At 35.1% G+C, this 19,862-nt stretch overlaps 1 long non-coding RNA gene across 2 annotated transcripts; it reads left to right on the top strand.

Annotated features, from left to right (window-relative positions):
- Positions 1–16,664: 16,664 nt before the first annotated feature.
- LOC126914847 (uncharacterized) lies at positions 16,665–19,255 on the top strand. Of its 2 annotated transcripts, none has more exons than XR_007709863.1 (5): positions 16,665–16,872; positions 16,946–17,158; positions 17,814–17,938; positions 18,407–18,499; positions 19,134–19,255. It is a non-coding gene; the product is annotated as an uncharacterized LOC126914847 (long non-coding RNA). The 2 variants fall into 2 exon arrangements; XR_007709864.1 differs by lacking the exon at positions 19,134–19,255 and adding an exon at positions 18,653–18,668.
- The last annotated feature ends 607 nt before the right edge of the window (positions 19,256–19,862 follow it).

The following is a 19,862-nucleotide window of genomic DNA, read 5'->3' on the forward strand; positions in this document are numbered from 1 at the left end:
TATAAGTTTTATGATATCTTCTGTGTGTTGTGTTTTCGATGTGGACATAAAAACAGCCCTTGAAAAATGATCGATGAGTATGTGCATGTATTTCTTTGGTGAGTTGTTATTGGGTGAAATCGACCTGGGAAATTCAGTGCTTCATAAATCATACAAGGTTGTTTCTTGGGCAGTGGTTCTGGCTTTCTGTCCAATCTTGCGTTACTCCCTTGTGTTTTTCTTCCCTTCGTCTGATATTGCCCCAAGAATCCGATTAAGCCATTTGTTGATTGTACTGTTTCTTTATCGATTTTATCTTGAATGTGTATGGGTAATCCAATAACAATTAGATTTATCCCTGTCTCTTCAGAAGTCTTCCTCCTTACTTCCAATATTAATCATTCCTTTTTTATGGCATATTCAGTGAATGAACCTGAAATGTATTTAAAGTTATAAGCGTATCGTACTGCAGACCAACCTTTATTGCCAGAAGCTTTTTGAACTGCCACCTTCCAATTTTCCCAGTTGTATTCTTCATCCTTCGGCAGATTTGTCTGGTACCATTCTGATGCTGTTTTTCCCAGATATTTCTTCAAATTCTTGATCCTTTTTTCATCAGTTTGGATTTCGTATTTTTCGTATTCGGTTTCATACTCATATTAGAGTATGGAAGGGATGCGTATGTGAAATATGAATATTTCATACTCCAATCTGTGGCTTTTTGCGTTCCATCAAATTGTTTTATGACAAAGTCTGTTCCTTCTCTCTCATGCATGTTTTGTTTCTGGAAGATTTCTAATAATGTTTCTGTTTGAAGATTGGGCTTTTCGATTTCGGTCTTTATTTTCCTTGTGGGGATGATCTCCGATTCTTCTAAGTAAATATCTCGAAACACGAAGTTTAAACTTGTACCGATGTATGACGCTGCCGTTGCGTCATCCATCGTGAGTGCAATGTTTCTGTAATGGCTTACCTTGGTTAAGTTGTTTGCGGCTTTCTTCACTATCGATAAACTGAATAACCGCGGACGATGATCTCTTGCTTGATATTCTGGAGGAAAGACATCACATACTTCATCTTCTGGTTTTCTTATGGATTCTTATGCATTCTATTTTCTCCCTCTTGCGTTCTCGTTCACGGCGATACGTAGCTTCACTTCTAACGGCATGGCGTAGTGAAAATCGATTTGTAAGATGGTAATTTGGTGATAATTCAGGGATCGATTCTGTAGTCTGAAAATCGAGTTTTTATTATGAAGTAAATAATAAAATACAAAAATAAACGACAATTAATATGCGTTTATAACAATAAATAACAATAATTATATAAACGGGAAATAACAAGTCTTTAGTACAATGTTTACCTGAAAATTGAGAATCGATTTTCAACGTCCTGAGCTACCGATCTTTCTTCTTCAGTCTTTAAAATCTTAAATAACTATTCCGTAACCTTGTTTGTCTCTAATGTAACTCTCTATCCGTCCGTTCGGGAAAAACGTGCTTCTTAAAATGGTCGTCCGTAAAACAAGGGAAGATCGGTCTGTCCGTGAAACACAGCCTGTCGTGCTACCCGCGAAACAAAAAGAATCCCTATCCTACATGAAATCTAGGGATCTTGCATATATATATGTATCCTTTTAAAATTCTAAAAAATTATACAGATTCATAAAAATATAGTTAAAGACTTTGTAATATAGCGGTTTTTAAATAAATATATATAGTTTTTAAATAAATGTTAAATTTCTTCCGACTATTCGTATCACATTACGATTATGCTCTTTTAGTTCTATAGCTTACGAAGTTAGTTTAGAAGTCGAGGCTTACCTCACAGGCTTACACAAAAGTATTGGTTGAAGTTTTCCTATCAAAAAAAAAAAAAAGTAAAAAAAAAGGAAAAAGTTGTAATCGCTTTAATCCGCAGGTTGTAGTTAACACGTTTGTGTTTCGATTTAAAAGTTAATTCAATTAATCCATAATATCGAAATGTTGCTAACTGTTATTTTATATTTTTTTTATATTATTTGATATTTAATCGTTTGATGAATACCATAGATATCTGATATTTAATCATTTAGATGAATTTCATAGATATGTAATATTTCATCGTTAGATGCGTTCCATCAAAGTTTAATATTCATCCGCCCACGTTCTCTAAGGGAAGATTTCATATAAACTAATATTCATAACGTTTTAAGACATTTATAAAATAATTACGTAACACTTTATGTTAATTTGGAAATTTAAATAAATTAGAGAATTATCAACACCATTCGTTGTTATAACGATGCTTAATAACTCGGAATACAAACAGCTTTCAAGTAATCGGATAAAATTTATCATGCTGCTAAAGTAAAAGTATGATTTATACAAGGTAAAATCTCCTTTGTAAGTAGTGTGATGCTCGTAATGTCAGGCACACGAAGTATACGCGCATATTATATCACGTAATTTCAGCTTTATTCCATCTCTTAATCGCTTGGTTTGAAGAAGCCGTAAGTAACAAGCGAAGCCATAGCGTAAAATAGTTTTATTAAACTTGTAAACAAATATAAGAAATATAGTCGTAGTATCCAACTGCAAGTTCAAATGCGAAAAATAACGTTCGGGAAAATTTGTGACATGGTGAGAAATTTTATACTCATATCCTAAATTGATAACATATATATTATTTGTAGAAAATTATATTTATTTGTATATATGTAAACATAATATCTATTAATGAAAAAGTTAATTAAGAAATATTCTATTATTATTACTATTCGTATCAATTATTTTTCATTTAATAAAAAACTAGTGTACACCAACTCATGTTCATTCTACTGATCTTATTTTTACGGTTCGAAATATATATATCGAATTTCGATTTTCCATCGTGTTTCGCTTATGATTCGTAAATATTAATTAGCATGCGATTAATTGGTGTTATAATTCAGAATGTTCGATATTCATTTACATTTATATTACTTTCACGTTATAGTTAAATATTTAACGTTGGTTAAATATTTTATTATTTGAAAGACTTGTGTCTATACTTCATATGCGACAAAAATTGAGAATTATTCACGTTTTTTAATTTAACGATCCTACTTTTATTTCAATTAAATCTCGATTCTTAAACTTTCATTTATTCGCGTCAAAATTAAATCCTAAGCTTCAATCCTACGCTTCCCTATGTAAAAACCTTTTAATCCTTATTTTTCGAATAGTTTGCGAGAATTTATCTTCGCGCAAGAATTAACGCCACTCAAGTACTAATTGATTCCATCTCCAGACCGCTTAAGTGACATTCGATTGTCGCTTGAGTAGTTCTTATCCTCGCTGTAAAATACGACAGAATTTCGATTCCTCGATCATTAATTACATTATGAGACTACTTTCTCACGCTTTTCCATTCCACGCCGTGATTCCGCTCGCCTAACTACTCTTTCGTTATAGCGCCGATCAGACTTTCAACAAGGTCACGATTAATCTCGATAATGAAATTTCCATCACTATCGCAATAAAAAAGATTATTCTACGTTAAGCTATATCTTCTTTTTTTAATTGACAGAATGCATCGATACGTTGATCGCCACGTGAATTTTATAGATTTTGGCCAATAGATCGAATAGAAACACAGAGTGTGATTCTACGTGAAAGATAAGAAAGATAGGAAAAACACCTGGTATGATTTATTACAATTAATTTTTTTTCATCCGAGGATCGAAATTGAGGATTTAACCGGTGTACTGAAATTTTTACAAATTTTATTCCACATTTTCCACTCGGTTTTTCACGTAGAATCAGTAATTGCTCGCTTCTGCCGCAATATTTTTCAGCCCATTTACATTATTAAAAGAAACGTTTTACTTTTCCAAGGTATTGTATTACATTCGCGCACTCTTCTCCGACAACGTTACCTAATTCCTTCATATCGTCGGAAATTCCTTGGCCCGTGAGATTTAGCCTATTTTAGCGATCCTGGGAAATTCAATGAATAACAGTCGATTCGATCGATACGAGGAATTTTAAAGTTCGTTCCTCGGTATTCGTGTAATTTCATTATTCGCGTTTCATTCGTTGGGAACTTGCGTTAATTTGTTCGCCAACTGGAGGTTGCATAAGTCCGTCGATTTTTATTTCCACGAACTGTTAAAATAGGATAAAATTTTGTTGCCATAAATTGTATTTAACGTCTTTAGCGGAGTTATCAACCACGAGCTATTGTATAAAGCTTATTACTTATTGTATAGAACTTTTACTATATCGTAGATCAATAACGTACTAAGATTATGAAAAATAATTTCACGTGGCTGAGATACGACGGAGATTCGGAAGATTTTGGAGATTTATGCTCGTAATATTAAGACTTATGTACGCGACTCGAATATTTATGTATTCTCCTTCAATATCCTTAATCCCTTCGATATGACGTATAAAATTTACAAATTGCCATTTTAACACAATTCAAATATAGTTCACGTGGACTACACGCGAACGATGTGGTTTCGAATTTATTAACTAAGCGTTATACGTTCCTCAATGTGGACATTACTTATGTACATGGAATGTACGATTATAGTTAGAAACGTGGCTGAAAATACAGATTTGTTAATGGTATAAGTTACAGTTGCACAATGATGAGTCATAGCAGATGAGATTACCATAACTTCGAATATAACTTTTATCGTTACAATTCTATGTTAACGTTGTATTTGCATCTGACAGTTTGTTGAATTGCGTGATATCACGAAGATGGCGAACTAAGTTTAACTTGGTTTAAGAATATAAGTTTAACGATAAGTGAAATCTACCAGTTTCTTCTCTTTTTTCTTCTTTTTTTCTTTTTATTTTGCTTATTTCCTTATTTCGTGAGTTTCGTATAATTCTCATCTATCCAGGAATAATTTAAATGTAGAAAACAATTCAACGAAATGAGAAATATACGTTTGTTTCATGTGCGATTAAAAAATTGCATCCGACGAATTTAATATATCAATTAATAAGTATTATATTTGTTTGGAATGTTATTTCTGCAAAATTGTTTAGAATTGTTCTTTGGATATTTAATAATACGTATCTTGTAAGTTAACGAAGATACTCGTGATTTGTTGTTGTTTTTTTTTTTTATTCATTAATGTAATAAATAAAACTTTTACATACTGCTGTGTCCGCTAAAATAAATTCAGATATTATGGAGGTTTCAAATACGTAACGACAAGAAGATATTGTGCCTGGAAAATAGTAGTAAATGTTGAATATGTCGATGTTAAAACGTCTTTAATATATTCGGTATAAATATATCGAATTTAATTTATTTTCAAATTACATTATTATTTAATGCTCGCGATTAACAACCATTTCCAATTACATATTTAATGATGCATCTATTATCAGAACTTATTAAAACATCGCATCTCATCGAAGATCACGTTATTCTGTGATTGTTTCGTACTCGCTACGTTTTATGTACGTACACGTAATGAGAATTAAAATTTATCGAAGGAGGAGCTGCGGTCTGCGAATAATTTGTTAACAAAAGCGAAAAAAAAGAATCGTGTTAAATCTAACTAAGTATCTCTGTCTGTTGTTACAAATATTACGTTAAAATTGTGTACGAGACGAATAAATCGTAGAGAAATAGGGAATCGAAGAGGCAATTATGGCATAGAAATTAACAGGAAAAAATAATCTTATCTGTTAATTTTTATAGGATAGTTTGCTTTTTAATTTTTATCTATAGGGATAAGAGTAACCATTAGAAATGTAGTATCGTGGGCAAAAGGCCCAAGATATCGGCCGAACCGTATACAAAGTGGCGAGAGCCGTGGCGCCGTCGAGTACATCAATGTGTCGTCGGTCCTTTCAAGTGGACAGTTTTGTGGAAAGAGCCTGCGTGACTCTGGCCACGGGGTTTCGGGACACGTGTTCGATGGGACGAGAAAAAACAAAGAGACGCTAAGGGTAGTGTTAGTTGAGACGCCAGCGAGAACGAATTCAAAAGGCGTGCAGTATGAGTTGAGAAGCGAGAGCGTGCGAGTGCAGATGCCGAAGACGAGAGTTGTAGAGTTGCTAGCGTTGTAGAGAGATCGAGTTGTTAGTTATAGAGTTGCGAGAATGATTTGAACGGAATAAGACTTTTGTGTTTTAGTTCAATTTGAACATTTATCGTTCTCTGTCCATTTAATCTCTGTTATTTTTATTTATCTTAATAAATAGTATTAGGAGAATTTTACAAATCTAAATCATCCTAATCCTATCCTTTTTCCGATACTACAGAAATACTTATAGAAATTTAATGGAATTTTCTGTTAAAATTACATCTACCTTGATTGAAGGAAATTTTAATTAATTTCATTCTTAAAACTCAACGAATCAAAGTAAATGCTTAACATTCGTCATACATTAATTGAATTCGCTAAAATTGATGTACCAAATACATTTCACTATGATGAAAATGTTTCAACGTTTGCATCGATATAATAGCGTTTGTACTGGTGTATTTATCGATGATATGTTTACTTGAAATACGTGAAAACAAAGTATAGCTACAACAGGCTGTTTAAAAACAGAATGTAAATTATTGAACGTACTTTCGTACTGTGACGATAAATCGTGGGGATTGTTAATGAATTATTATGCACTCGGTAATAAAATACGCTTGCAAAATACAACATCTTTTTGCATGGAAGCTTTGATATTAATATTAAATATGCAAACAGGATATACAGCGTGATGAAGGCTATTCATTTAGTTTGCTTATTACTTTATAGAATGTTATAAACGTTAATGTTACGCCACGAGGCTTAACACAGGCTGTATTTTCTAACCGTCACTCGCGGCCCTACAATGTCTCAGTCAGATCGTCTTATCTGACCGCCGGATCATATACAATGTATCGACGAGCGCATAGCTGTCGCCAAGCAGCGAGTTCTCGAAACGTCGAATTTGGTCCGTTACGTTTTCCACGCAAGAACAGACATACGTGATCATAGGCGCGAACGGTGGCGTGACCTAAGTATAGTGGGGGTCGTCTTAAAGATGAGACAAAGAAATCATCAAAAGTCGATCAGTTCCTTGTGACGCGTCGAACGTTACACTTTGAGTCAAATTCTGAACGCCAATTCAAGTCGATCCGCGACATAGCCAAACATTCGCTTATTTTATTAAGTATAATATCGTGCTACGTCCACCAAGAGACTAAGCTCAATTGTAAGAGCCTTGCTCTATATTGTATACATCTATATTATCTGCGTGCGATAAAGTTGTTAATTGTTTATATCTTTTCAATCGTGTAGACTAATTGTTGGAAATATATATTATTATAATTCTGTGACTCTCAGTGTTATACCGCATCAACCACCCCGATTATCCTAACCGAAATACGGGGATCGAACTATTCGTGGTGTCGATTATTCTAATCGTAACGGGAATTTACGACTCTCGTTGACGCGTATTCTAACGACCGCGTCTCCCCGCGATAGCTCGAATTTACATTAACTTCATATAGTTTAAGAAAATTATCACGGAATACACGTCACGTTGCACATGGAACATTTGCGGTGACATTTCAAAGACTGATTAACAGAATGTTATTATTGTGCCGTAGAGAAATACGATTAGTGCGCGGAATTTACTCGAAACTATAGTAGAAAAATGGTAATACGGCGTTTATTTAATTAGAATTTCATTTTACGTTTTAATCATTCTTAAGCAACCTTCCTCTTCTATATTTGTAAAAGAGGAAACGAACACCTCGCTTTTTTTCTTCTGGTAACTTCAATCTTGTAATTTTGCTAATAACTTAACGTTATAATAACTAAGATTAATATATTGTATAATAAAAATCCGTAATTCTTTCGAAGATTGACGTTATGTAAGGGTAAAGCTGTAAGTAAACGTTGGTTTATAGATATGAACGTTAACGGTATAGCAAACGTTTATTAAAGTAATAACGCAAATAATAAATGAAATATTTCCTTAAAAATGAAAGCATGCGTTGATCGAATGCAGTTGATTGTTACGTTTGACAGCCTATAAAATTTTTCTGAGAGTTGTGTTAAATAATGAACGTAAAAAATATTACTTTTTGCATGATTTATCATTAAACATGTTTGTTTAATAGAGCGAGCAAAGCAGTCCCGGAAGGATTTGAGTTCTCATCGACCCTTTCTTCCCAGAAATTACGCTCTTGGTGCAACAATTTCAACAATTTTCAGCAGTTGCCAAAATTATTTTAATACAACTTTCAGCTGAAAAATTGTAAGAAATTGTTAGAATTTAATATTAGGAAAAAACGTAATATCGATGTTAAAAGAATTTATAAAGCGACACAGAAAGGACTTATTAATTTCTCGAAAGCAATTGAAAAGAAAAGCATGTTTCTGTTTTTGGGAAGCTTTTAAAGTCAGGTGTTCCATATTAAGTGCAATTAACTTGCAAATATTTATATTTGCGCAGTTCCTTCATTTTGAAATATTCGCAAAATTTGCTGCATATTTCGTGTTCGTTCCATCCTCCGAAATGAAAATAAAAATTTTTATTCAATGTCTGAATATATTTCATTATATTCCATCTTTCTCATGATCGAAAGTTTCTTCTTCTTTTTAATAATTATATCGTAGCAAATACACAAAGATATTCAATTTTGTACGATAAAACAATTTTTACTGTAACATCGTCATTTCACTATTTTATATTTCACTATTTGCAGATATATTATACTTCAGGTAGTATACATAAAGATGAGACTTTGAAAATATAATTCCAACGAATATCGTCCCAACGAACGTTAATTTAATATTAATAGTTTTCACAACTAACAGTTTAATCCTACGCTCGGTATTTTGCCGACGGTAGTTGGTAAGAGAATATTTCTTTTTAAAAAAATTCGTCTCCCTCATGGCTATGTTAAAGAGAATCAATTAATCATTCAACTGCTTCATCATGCTTAATGTGAAAATCGCAGAAAAGTTATAAATACCTGCTATCAATCTTTACACACGTAACAATTGATTTAAATAATTAACTGCATTATATCCAATTATAAATTGCAGAGTACTGATTAATTGCAAAGCGATCATCTGCTATCGCCAAGATATTAAATGAATTAATATCCTCCGTATCGATCAGTAATTTCATTCTCTGTATCTATATGGTGTTTCCTATTAATAAGTTCGCAATTTCACAACTTCCTAAATACGATATTGATATTATATAATCCTACTAGAAACGAAGTACTTTTAATACTTTCCAGATAAATGATTATACACTTTACAAAAGTATCTTTGGTCTGAAAAATCTGCAAATAATCCTTGAATACGTATTCCAGGTAAAATACTCTCGATGTGTATTTTACTCTTCTTTTCTTTTCTTTATTTATTTGTCAAAAAACAAATATATCATTACGTGAAAGTAGCCGATACGATATTTAGAGCATTTCGAAGTTTTCTCTTGGGAGGTTGCAATTTAGAATCCCAAACATTGTTGCAGTAAATCCACGAACAATATACTTAGGCAGAGCGCTCAAATGAAAGCAATAACACTTGTCCCTTGTAGAACTGGAATCGATTTCTCTGCGGCTATTCACCCCTATAAAACATGCAACTGCGGCAGTCTGTTGTGAAATGGTCGATGGGGAATTTGTGATTTCAATTTACGATCAATCGTCCGTTATACTTCACGTCGCTAATACGATAAATTTACGAAGATGTGCAGAAACGGAAAATAGAAAGCGATAAGTTTTATTGCAACGATTAAGCTGCAATTTCCTATAAGTACGCGGAACGCCAAAAGTAAGAAATATAAAAGGCAAATGCTTGCAAGAGAAATGCTTTTCGCAAAAACAAGATATAATAATAATAATATACGTATGTTCGTGCAGTTTGCTACTTTCACGAATACGACTGAATAAACCGAAACGGATAGAGATTTATTTCATCCTCTACGTTTCCTAAACGTTTCATGGACTTTTGCATTTTTAAAATTCCCACAAATGCACGAACATCCGCGATCTAATAATCTAACGATGAGTCCGCTATTTCGGAAGATATTTCTATATTTTGGGTAAATCGTTGCTTTGTAATATTTGACATAAGAGATGCTCGTTAACGAACGCGTAACGTCAGATATCCACGTTTACCGCGACTCTTTCAGGAGAAGAACTTTGCAGCTAGGAGAGTTTTAAGGAACTTTTAATTTAGAAGAATTTTAAAGAACGACCGTAACATGTATATTCCGACGCAAATGTCGTTCCTGATAGGAGAATCACACAGTCGAGTTCAGCAATCGAATCGATGTTCAACAGACGCGAGGGCAGAAGCAGACGAAGAATAAAGAGAGAATAAACACGCACTCGTTAAATCAGCGCAACGAGTAAAGTAGATCTAGCCATTATTCCGTTCTGAAAAGGAAGACGAATGGAAGAGGAAAGGAAGGTTCAAAAGAGCATCGTTCGCTTTGATTATTGACACACGCTCACGCTAATAACGGTCATTGAAAGGCGAACGGAGAATGAGAATTATTGAAACTTGGAAATATCGAAAGCTTGAAGCTTCGCTAATTAAGAGAAGTCAACCGTCATAAACGTCGATGAAGATCCTATCGACGGAAAGTTAGGAAATTTAATCTTTTCCCTTTACGTTTGACTCGAACGCGAACAGTTCGATCTGTTTCTCGTTTGAGGAACGACCTAACGAGTATACAGAGTCTTTCGCGTACATTACTCGTCGGAAGTTTCGAGTCATTGCGCGTTTTTATCAAATTTTGCAGAATTTAAAGAATCGAAGACTTCGCTTTGATAAATTTTTAATTAAAGAAACGTATAGTCGAGTGCAAGCGATTATTGCTGATAACTGTAACATTTATTTTAGTAACGAAATTGACAGGAGATTTGGCATAGATAATACAGGAAAAGTATTTTAAGCTTTCCATATACGAGGGAGAAAAAGTTTAATTATTTATATCGTAAAGTGGCGTCAGGGAAAACCGGTGTCTTATTTCATGAATCTGAGTCTTCTATCGAGTAAACGTTCCTCTTTAATAAAATCTATAACGTGTTAGAACGATACAACAATTTTAGTTATTCCGTAGAGTATTACGACAACAGTCTTGGACCATTTGCATGATGATCAGGATCGCATGGTCAAGCAGACAAGTAAGTGTCACAGTGTAAAAGAAAAATAGTATCGGTGCATGACGTAGGGATGATGTACGGTGGTAAAGCGAAAGCTGAGGGACATTCGAATAAAAAGAAATAATAAAAAGAAAATAGTTATCGGTTATACAATGTGAACAAAATTACGTACGTGTTTAGAGCAACGACGTTGCCTACTACAGTTGTACGGTAACGAGCCTTTAGAATTTAAAGCCTGGATATTACTCTCGCGATGCTCGTCGATTATACGATGGACATTTTTCTAATAGTTTACAGTAAAAATATTCCTACGTCCAATAGATTGAATTTCAAGTTGAAAAATAATATTAGAAAAGACTGAAAACTTCACGATTCCTAGGATTACGTGTAACATTGCGTCTGCGGAGCCAGAAAATTGATCCACCGATTGGTCTCAAAGGAAAGTTATTTATAAGTCAAAGAGTATCGTATTGCATCGTTCTTTCTTTATTCGAAGCACTCGGGAACGTTCGCTGTAAACATTTCCATTGTATCGCGATCAACGAAGAATGATTCGTTTCGTAACTATAATCGCATTTTCATCCATAATGGACAAGACGAAACAAAGCGAAAGGAAAGTTGTACGTTCTCAATTACTCCTATACGGAACAAAGATCAGAAGTTATAAGTTATAGTCATAAGGGGCGACTTAATTGAAAATTACCAAGACACTTGACATCACGCGTTGCTCGTGTCACGTAAAATAAAAAGCAGGAGGCTCGAACGAAAAGAAAAAATTAAGATAACAAAAAAAACGAGAGAATTTATTTCTGAATTTACACTGACTGCGATTTTGTTCTGAGCTCCAGCCGTGACTTTCCAAGACTGAAACTCTTACAATTTGACTTTCGGTAACATCTGTTTCTTCTTTGTTTGTCATCCCTCAATATCCCCACTACCCTGTAGGCGTACGTGACCGTTGTCACACTTCTAGGACATTCGGTGGAAGGACCGTTAGGATACAGATGACTCATTAGGCACTTCGGCGATATACATTGTCGCCAAGGCCGCCACATCTCTATCTCCATCATCGGTCCATCGGATTTGAAGTATGCCGGTCGTGACACTCGAGAGCGAAGTTACGCGGATGTTTATATCGTCTGGGAGTCCCAGAGCAGCAGTTAAGGGTTAATATCGAGAGCGCAGCGATGGTAAACGTTATAATAATACAAAGTTCCGATATTCTCTAACTCTAACCATTCTACAAATTTCATCTTTAAACGGTATCGTGATCTGGTCCTGGTTTAACCAATTGGCTGTTTTCCACGAGTATACTCGTCACGAAGAGATGGCAGTATTTTACGTTACGACGAGCCCCGTCAGTACTAAATTGAAAAATAAAACAGTCGTTTCGTAACAACTTAATTCTATATTATAACAGCCACCCGTATTCCGTGTTCGACGAGTATACTCGCCATCGCTTACTGTTCGCGACACACTTTTAGGTACACGCTTTTCAAAGAGGTCGCAACCGCTAACTGCTAAACTTTTTTATTCTGACATTGAAATTTAACAAGAATAAATCAATATCAGCGGCAATTTCAGTTCTATCCTTGGCACGTAAATACAATATAATTTACCTTTAACGAAAATGAATGCAATTATTCGTAATTATTCGCGATACTATTTACTTATATATTTTCCTATGTTGTCTTACGTATCTGTTATTTGTAATAGATGAGATCGAACGAGAAATATTAGAGGATCAGCAGCAGGGTTAATTTATCAGTGTAAAAATATGCGCAAACTTCCACGATCCAGTTATAACACGCGATATAATTCGCTATTTGCTTAGCTCGCTTCGCCAACTGCCAGCCTCGCTATCTATGTCCATGAGGATCTATTAAGATTATCATTTTAATTACACGTTGGTTGATCGAACGGCCAACGAGAAACGCGGCCGACAATTTTGATTAAATAGCCGCTAGCGTTACCGAGAACACGGCTCGTGTAAAACAATTTCGTCAGACAATTTTAGTTATCGGATTTGTTCGGCGAGACGCGCAAACAAACCGGCTTTCACCTCGTCAAAGGCTACGTTTCACGCGAAACTCGCGCCAGTTACAGCGTTAACTTCCTTTGTAGTATTCATGGTGAAATCGCCAATTCATTTCCACCGTCTAACGAGAAAGACGAAACGGACGTATTCTCGGTGAACGCTTCCCTTTCGCGTCTCTGCCGTTCTTCGAATCGCTCTGCTTCAACGCAGTACAACCAGCCAGCTCTCTCGTTCGACAGCTGACAAATTGCCTGCGTAACTTGTTTGCCGCGACCGCGAGAACTATGTTTTAAGTCGAATGATCGTCAGATGTTACGAACAATTGGAAATTATCTTCATTTCCCATATCGCTGGCCGATGCTCACGATCTGTTCAGTTTGGAAAACATGGAACAGCTCGCTGGACGATTAGTTTGAATTTTACGGAATCGCGTTTGAGGTGGAATATGCCGAGATCGTAGAATCGTTGATGTTCGACTGCTCCCACGAATACTCTGGTGTCTGTACGTTTTATCAGTCGAACCTAACATTTCTCAGTGACGGATAAGTTTCTGTTCTGTCGCGCAACACATCTGCACGCCATCCCGCGCGGCTTGCCAACCAACGGTCTATCTGCCGTCCTTCTAACACTCCAGAGGCCCAAGGACCCACTATAAAGTTGCAATTCTAGCTGCATTGTTCGCACACATGGTCTAAGCACATCTGTTTGCCAGAAAAGACTTTCTAATTCCAGAAGAGTTTTCGGCCGGTTTTTAGAAAGGTCCTTGGGTTTATTACGTGCTCTTCAGAATTACGAAGAAAGCGGAGATATACCTAACGAAAAATCTGAGTTTCCCTGTAAACAATGTCGCCTAGGACCCAAGTTGGTAGGAGGTTTCTTCCTCCTCTCTTCCTTCCTAACATTGGTCCCAACCAATCGACATCGCGGATTGTTGCCCTCACTTTACTAACTAAAAATGTAAGCAACGAATCCGCGTTCTTCGTTCAAAGGGCACACCCATACCAAGCTTTCCTCCGTATTTACATTAGAATAAGCTTCAGAGTTTTCCATCGTCTCTCACGGTGACTAGAGTTCCTGCATTCCCTATAACTCTCACCGTTTCTATATCTCTCAGAATTTCCTACCACAGTCAAAGATCTAACTTCTAACATTAAGTCTCATACCGTGTTACTTTCATATCTATATTATTGCAGCGTGATAAGTTATTAAGTGTTTATATCTATTCAATCGTGTATACTAAGTGTTGGAAATATATATTTTAACTCTGTGAGCCACAGTGTTATCATACCTGAATCACCCCTATTATCTTAATCGAAATACGGGGATCGAACTATTCGTGGTGTCGATCATTCTAATCGTAACGGGAATTTACGACTCCCGTTGACGCGTATTCTAACGACCGCGTCTCCCCGCGATAGCTCGAAAAAACAGTTTCTTTTTAAAAAATCTACACATTCTTTTCTCTGTTCGAATAGAATAGAATAGAATTCCGATAAATAAGAATTTGGTATGAAACTAACAACGCTCCAGTCGTACAGAAAGAAAATACAATTTAATTAAAAACGTGGGAGGTGGTGTAAGAATCGGCGATAGAATTCATCAAGAGTACGTGACGTTGGAAAAGCTACAGTCACAGATGTTAGAAAATGGAAACGTGATATTGAGAATTATGTAAAGCACGTGGATTGCTCGAATGATGGGGTAACTGTGGGGAAACCTTAAATACACTGATGTAATGGGATGGTTTCGTTGTGATAAAGACGATAATAACGACGATTTTATACAAATGGAAACAGCCAGCTAAAACGATAATGGAGAGGCACTTTCCCATGCCGAAGCACCCACGCCACTCGAAAAAGGGGCTTCGATCGTATAAAATTCACCGCGCAAAAGCTCCCAGGTACAGAGAAAATGTAATTTTACGCAGTTATTTCTACCGAAAGAATCATGTGACGTGGTGCTTAAAAAGATATGGAATGTATAAATATTCAAAAAATCAATTTTATAAAATTAAATCTATCGATCCATTAATAGGATTAAAAGAAAGGAATACATCCGAAATGTACACAAAATTGAAGGAAAGGAAGATTTGTATAAAAATTGTAATAATACGATGCAGCAATTTCACGATACCATTTAATTAAAGTGGGTGTATATTTTTTTGAGAGCATCCTCTGTATATCAGAAATATATTACGAAATAGAAATATGTTATTACTGGTTTTCCGATGAGAATCCGAAGTGTATCAAAAATTTAATCGGCGTAGATATTTATCGACGCAACAGTTGCAATTTCACAGATACAAATATCTTGCGAGTTCTCTCATCGTCGTAATTTGTATCTCCTTTATATACATCGTCTGTCTGAATATTCTTTCTAATATTCTAAATAGACTGTAGATTTTGATGCAAATTCATATTTTTGAGGATATGATTGAAAAGAAAAAAAAAAGAGAAGTAAAGAGTATTTTGTATATTTTATATTTTCTTTCGTATCACGTGCATTTTGTACAATTTTATTGAAATTGGATTACAAGAGCCAAGCAAATCGAACATCAAACGGACTACGCGTCGTGTGTTACTTTATAGGAAAATCACGACGATGTCTGTAACATTCGTAGTATTTTACGATCCTATCTACGATAGCAATTAAAAGTTCATCAAACAGATGATTACATCACGTACGAGCCATTTGAAAGTCAAATTGTTCCATTTTCCGAAAATTTATTCTTTCTAACTCTTTAAGAGTATTACATCGTGGCTTATTAACATACTAAGTAATAATTGACTGTTCGAATAGTTTGATGATTTTTGGAAAGTACGTGTCCCTGATAAATATAACTTCTACGCACACTTCCAAATCCGTTTGAAATTTCATCGATACGATCAAGTTAGGCGTGTCTCGCTACAGTGCTGCAATGATCATTTCGAAATGCTTCGTATATCATATACGCAAAAAGTTTCCAGCAACGTTGAAACAGATTCGCGAGCCACGTGTAATTTATTTATAAAAGATTTTTGCAACTGTCGAGACATCTTGGTATCTGTTAATAATCGTTGAGATATCATTGCAATCAAGTAAGTGCACTGTATCATACTTTTATAGATAGCATTCTTTTTTACGGATGGAAAGCCGTCTGATGGAAATTTGTCTGAAATGTCCGTCGTAAAATTGCATTTTCGCGGGCAACAGAAAACAATGGAATTTTGTACAAATGCGCAATACTTTAATTAGCGCAAAATTCCATTTTCCCCGCTGGGAAATTGAATTTTCTATTAAAGCGTGATACGTTTAATCAGCGGTGGCGTAAATTCAACAAACTAACAACTGGAATATTGACTTGTCACAATTTTGTGACACCGTATATGTCGTTGATACGTTCCAGTCTGGTCGTATTTACAATTTCAGAAATTTTGCAACTATTTTTTCATTTTATCCGTAACGAGAATAGCGAAGATAAGACAGGCAAACGTGATAAAACGTTGAAAATTCGGTTACAGGGAAATCGAATAAATTTGAAGTTGAAGAAATTAAGAAAAAGTCGAAACGAAGCAAACGCGATTCCTTAAGCCACGATGTTCAGGGATTTTATAATCTTTCCGGTGACGTCTTCGACGTGGAATACCCAGAAGCTGAGAAATTGATTCTGTACGATGAAAAAGACGATGTCTCCACAGAATACAACGATACAATAGTGGAAGAATTATCGATCGACGTAAATCCTGTTGAGAAATGCTCAGTTGGTATGACCGCTAGTTACTAAAAGGTTACTAGGGTTATGTTGGTACGACTCCTAACGACGCTCTTTTGCCACAGGAGTCGACCACGCCTTAATTGCTAAGACGCATTGGGAGAGTTTAGACGTTTGCTGTGTGATTTGGTGTTTTGTATAAGAGAGAAAATAAAAGGTGTGATAACCAATCCGAGTGGATCCGAGATTGATTATCAACCCCAACCTATATAAAATAACAAATCCCGAGGAAATTGGATACTTCTCTGGTCCTAAATGGCAAAGGAACAGATTATCAAGTAAGTCAAATATTTTTCCAAATGCCATTCTTGTACAATCGTTGCTTTTCTACTTACCACGTACAATATAGCGGTTAATAAATTAACGAATCATCGAATATTACTGAAAGAAAGAAATTGTACTGATATTCCAATCTATCGTGTACAAAAGTAATAATAACAGCATGTAATATAAGAATAGCTTATCTTCAGCCTTAAAAGGAACTCGGTTTACAATTATTCTCCCTATTGCGTTCCACTCTCGCTTGATCTTCTACACGTTCATCTATATTTCGCTGTTTTTAATTTATTTTATTGTTCCCTGTCTATTACACATATGTATATTGTCCATTGCACGAATCTTTATCTATCTTGCCTAATTTAATGTAAAAAAATAGAAAAATAGAAAAATTTGCTGGAGGAATACGTTTACCAAAATTTGTCAAGAATTTTAAAGAAATTTGCAGGATGAAATTCACGGTGATACCGAATTGATATTTTTGAAATTATACTTTTGAAATAATTATTTATATCATAATAATTATTCCACGAATACTTGCTCGTAGATATTAATTTATGCTTTTAATAATCATGCGTTTAAGCTATCAAGTCGAGTCGAGTAGACTTTCTAATTTCGTGGAAGATAAGTCGATTTCTAAGATAAGTCATTTCATAGAGAAAAGACCAGCTGCTAAGGATTCGCCGCCACGATGGCTAGAGCTTGGAATAGCTGCTGATTACTCCGTGGTAGATTTTCATGGAATTCGAGTACAGCAATATATCTTGGCTCTTTTAAACATCGTAAGTAATACCAAACGAAATTCTGTTATTATACTTAGATATAGAATACCTTCTCCTACATATGTACGCAAGCAACCGGGAAACATAGGGCAGAGTTATGCGTATCTCTGTATTTTCAAGGTACGCTACTTGCTTTCAAACATCTCGATCGTATATTCGGATGGAAGCTCTGTATTTTCTGTTTACACTGTTCAAAGCTTGCACGTATCTTTTAAAAAGTTCAGCGAATAATTTATCCGTAATGGAATTTTGTAATCGATTAATTTCAGCCATTCGGTAATTGGTTTTCCAATGCTGTTGAGATTAATAACGTACATTTCCTAAGATAAATATAACGAATAAAATTAATTTTTTAGGAAAATTATATAAGATACGATGTATTTACGAGAGTTTTGAATAATAATTTATTTGTAAGGCTGTAATACTGTTTTAACGCCTGTTACATTTTCGTACGTATTTTAATCCTAGGTCAGTGCAATTTACATGGACCCATCGCTCGAATCCAACATGATTCTAGTGATCGTACGAATGATTTTATACGCGGAAAAACGAGACGTTATAGTAAGCGATTTCCATTAAATTAAATCATTTAACTAAAGTAGTAACTATCTGAGATACGCATATGCGAGTGTCAATTATTTTATTTTCTACTTATCTGTACAGTGTATGGTATATAAATTATATAGGTCAAAATATCTGCGCATGACGTTCTAGATCGATAAAATGCAACGAGTTCCATTTTGTTAAATTGGACAACCGTGAACGATCCCTTGAAAACAAATTTCCAAACAAACAATTTTCACGGATCATTGACAAACCTCGCATTTATCGTGTATCCGAAATATCTGTATAATCGACTATTAAACCTTTTTCATCTCTTAAGAATCTTAATTTAATGTTATAGACCTATGATAATATCATTGATATACGACACTTGCGATTCCTTTTACTTTTCTTTTTCTGCTATTCTTCTCTGCTGTTGAATCAACATTTCAACATTTTTCAGGAAGATTAAAATACTAATAGCGTTACAAGTTACATTTGATTACAATCAACAACACGATTACTTGCACATATATTTATTATCATTGACGAATATTTATATATAGTATATAATGCATGATGTAATAATAAATATAATATATTCGTAATATTTGCTAGCTTTTATTAAGAAAATATTAATAAATTGTCGTAGGTCCGCCGTGGCGATGCCAGACGATCTCTCGAGAACGTGAACAAATGGAACAGAAAGATGCTGTCCTCGGAGGACGTAAATCACGATGTTGCTGTATGGTTGACGCGATTAGATATAGGAGGTCCTTCGAGATCGTGCGCGTTAAATCGAGACGAAGGCTTGACCAGCGCCTTTATCATCGCTCACGAAGTAGCACGCATGTGAGTGTCCCACATGTTGAGATATCGTTGGCAAACTGAAATATTTATAACTGGCCTGGGTATTTACGCAGAGACCGTGTGATATTTATTTATGCAAATACGTACTTGTACGAGAATAATTTGAAAAATGAAATCTCCATAGAAGAACTTATTATCTTTACCGAATATCACAACGAGTACTGTACTTTGAATCTGCCATAGATTTTTGCGTATTATGTGCGTTCTTGCATTCCTCCTTTCACCTACGATGGCTCTTAAACAAGAAACGATATCGTAACGAGAAATACAACTTAGCTGAGCGTCCACTTTGGTTCCACTAGTGTTGTCCAATACGACTTTGTGTTTGACCTCGCTATTAGGGGACTTTTTACCCAACGTTTCCTTCACCGCCTTCACTACCTTCGATTTATCGAACTTGAGACTTAAACTGGCCGTTACCAACTCTTCCGGCTTTTTCGACATCGGTTGGTGTCTCTTCGTGAACCAATTCGACGGAGCCATAAAGGTCGAAATAGCGGCTTTCGAGGAT

This window comes from Bombus affinis, chromosome 3 (assembly GCF_024516045.1).
Source record: "Bombus affinis isolate iyBomAffi1 chromosome 3, iyBomAffi1.2, whole genome shotgun sequence".
NCBI classification, from domain to species: Eukaryota; Metazoa; Arthropoda; class Insecta; order Hymenoptera; family Apidae; genus Bombus; species Bombus affinis.